This window comes from Capsicum annuum, chromosome 11 (genome assembly GCF_002878395.1).
Source record: "Capsicum annuum cultivar UCD-10X-F1 chromosome 11, UCD10Xv1.1, whole genome shotgun sequence".
Classification (NCBI taxonomy): Eukaryota; Viridiplantae; Streptophyta; class Magnoliopsida; order Solanales; family Solanaceae; genus Capsicum; species Capsicum annuum.
This window is the reverse complement of record NC_061121.1, coordinates 22,948,141-22,950,792: the sequence shown is the minus strand read 5'-3', so window position 1 is coordinate 22,950,792 and position 2,652 is coordinate 22,948,141. Positions and strand designations below refer to the sequence as shown.

At 35.5% G+C, this 2,652-nt stretch overlaps 1 long non-coding RNA gene across 1 annotated transcript in view; it reads right to left on the bottom strand.

Moving 5' to 3' along the window:
* Nucleotides 1-1,740, bottom strand: part of LOC124888439 — a 5,771-nt gene extending 4,031 nt beyond the window's left edge. The window contains exon 1 of the long non-coding RNA XR_007046559.1: nt 1,052-1,740. This is a non-coding gene — a long non-coding RNA (uncharacterized LOC124888439). The remainder of the gene's footprint in view (nt 1-1,051) is intronic.
* Between the last annotated feature and the right edge of the window lie 912 nt (nt 1,741-2,652).

Here is a 2,652-nt window from a genome sequence, read left to right as displayed (position 1 = left end):
TCGAGAGTCATGGTCGGGGTGTGTTTAATTAGTTATATGAATCCTGGGAAATTATACAAGCAACCTGAATGACGCACCATAATTCTCTTTATCACACCCCTCTTTTAACTAAAAGATATTCATTTTAAGTTTGAAAGGGTTTTTATTATTAAGTGACAAAAAGTGAAAATTTATTTCAAAAAGGATTGTTTATATTCAAACCTCAGAGTCGCCACTTGGCAAAAATTGGGTGTACCAAGTCACCCTTGGATATTCTTTTTCAAAATAATTTTGACTCTTTAAAACTAATCCGCGAACAGAGATTTTGGTTAAGGAATTCTATTGACCGAGGGGAAGGTGTTAGGCACCCCTCGATTCCGTGGTTCGACCACGGTCGCTTCGTGGAGTATATTGGCTAGTGCAACACTATGAAATGTATAAACCACACAAAACACGCAACGAGATGAACAAACAACCAAACAATCAAAAATTCAAAAAATAATGTCTAGTCTAATTTATTACAGACCAAAAATAAAAATACTGAAATGAAACCTAAACTATTCTAACTGTGCTTTACCCGATGCCTCGGGCCTTGATCACGATCATATTCTGCCAACATAATACGTCAGGACATTCTCGGTGAATAAATAAAAATGGCCTCGAGGCATTCTCCGGCTAAATGAATACAATTGATCCAAATGCGGTAAACAAAATTATTTAACAAATTATTCCAAACATTTCACAATTTACAAGTTATAAATTTGCCTACTCGAGTCTACCTTCTGCTTTTCTAGCTCAACCTATCATGGTATAATCACATTCAATGACATCAATGAATCAAAACAACTAATGGTCACTTTTCATCAATTTTCAATCGTCGCCCAAATAACTGATTTTAATTCTTAATAAGACATCATTTCATCACACAATTTATAATCCAAAGGAATCAAACAACAAATTAAACAAACATCAATTCACCACCAACCAAGATCAACCAAAAAATGATATTCAATCCAATGCACCGAGTATCATCAACAATAAAATAAAAAGAGGTGAAAGAGTAGAATTAGACCTCATTTTGAAGCTTTCAAACTCAATATTACTTGAATGAAGAGACAAAATCAGTGCCGAAGAACCTCGATTCGAAACCCCAACAAGAAAAATCCCAACCTCAGTATGGCTTCACTGTTTTCCAACAAAATCACAACAAGATCCCGAGGACCAAAATAACCCTTTCATAATTTCCTATATGGGTTCGATCGTGGACAAAGCTGGGTCGTTTAGAATGGTTTTCCGATGGTGTTTGTTCGTATTTTTAGATATTCCGGTGGTATTTGCCTAGTTACTGATTATTAGGCAAAGATGTGGAGCTGGGTTCCTGCTCTCCGCTTCGACGGACTTCAGAGAACTCTGGTAATCAGAATGAACCTTTCTTAACTATTTCTCTCTGTCGATTCTCCCTTCTCTCCTCACTCACATTCACTAATTTTCCCTCGCCTGATTTTTCTCTCTGTGTGTGGAGTATTTTTTTTTGTCTGTGTCTTAGTGAACCTCAATTGGTGTGTGTGTATTCATGAGATTTTTTTTGTGCATGTGCAGTGTGTCATCGTTTTGTGGAGAAGAAAAAAATTTATTTTTTCATGAGGTATGTATAGAAATCTGTGAGATGTGAATGAATATGTATATAGTGTGTTGTGTGCTTATTGACTGTGAGTGGTGAGTTTTTGTTTTGTCCCCCAAAAGAAAACGTGAGGAGGGGGTATGTAGGGGTAGGGGTATAGGGTAGTGGTAGGAGGTATAGGGTATGGGGTGGATAGGCTGTTAGGATGAGATAAAATTTGTCAAGGTGAGGTGTCAAAAAATGGTTAAGAGTTTGTTGGGTTTGTTATTGAGTGAAAATTATCACATGAATGAAGGTACGTGGTAAGGCGAGATAAAAATGGGTAAAAGTACACTCTCAAGAGGGACAAAATTATATGTCTACACTATTGAAAAAACCAAGCATCATAATTCTCTTAACAAAACCAATTAACAATTCTCATTCATCTTCATTATCTTGTTCGTAGTTTCTGAACATATGAATGAGTCTTGATTGTATTTAGGCCAAATTCCTGTTGTATGGGTTGTGAGCAATTTTCAATGCCTAATTGCTTAGTGAGCTGATAATACTCTTTTACCCTTAAAAAAGGGGACAATCCACAAAGTTTCTTCTAACATCCTTTTTGCACAAGTCCGAATCAGTTATATCATGAATCACGATATCCATTTTGCTTCATTTGCACTTCTTTCATTATAATACTTAATTAGATCATTCTGTTTACATTCTAGAACAATTCAAATATCTAATCATATGGAAAAAATGGTTTATACCAAACCAAGTTCTTAACACAATTGTTATCAAGATTCTGGTATATAGCAGATAATTGCAAATCTGGTAACAAGAAGTACTACCAGTCTAGTAATAAATACAATAGTCGTGATGGAGAAGGCAAATAGATCATTACAATGGCTCATCATTCCGATCCATGCAGTCAGCACGTACTAGTTCGTGTCCAACATAAGCTTTCACTTCCTGAAATTCAATAGTGCATAACAAGTTAAGGTTGTATTAGACAAAATGTAATACCCCATACTTTTCCTATCTTAAATTCGTCCCTAAAATGTCAAGAATTT